The sequence below is a fragment of the Opisthorchis viverrini genome (genome assembly GCF_000715545.1).
Source record: "Opisthorchis viverrini unplaced genomic scaffold opera_v5_729, whole genome shotgun sequence".
NCBI classification, from domain to species: domain Eukaryota; kingdom Metazoa; phylum Platyhelminthes; class Trematoda; order Opisthorchiida; family Opisthorchiidae; genus Opisthorchis; species Opisthorchis viverrini.
In genome coordinates, this window is record NW_008752400.1 from 37,183 (window position 1) to 37,480 (window position 298).

Consider the following 298-nt stretch of genomic DNA (forward strand, 5'->3'; position numbering starts at 1 on the left):
TGCATTACCTTCTCTTTCGGTAGCTTGGTGTAGGCGGACGCCTTCGTGCCTGATGAATTTCAGTCTTCTGTAGTAAGATGCTGTCTTCAGTATTCGGTCCCAATCCCCTCTGTTTATAAGCCTTCCGGTGTGGTTGTCGATATGCACGTCACATCCGCACCTAGTGCGTGATCTTTGCAAATCTTGTGAAGCCTATTTGCCAGACACCTGACAAAAACTCGTGTGTACACTATATCCACGAGGCTATGGGAATGCTTGCTGTTGGGACCATGTTGGTTTTTACTCCATCCAACTTGTT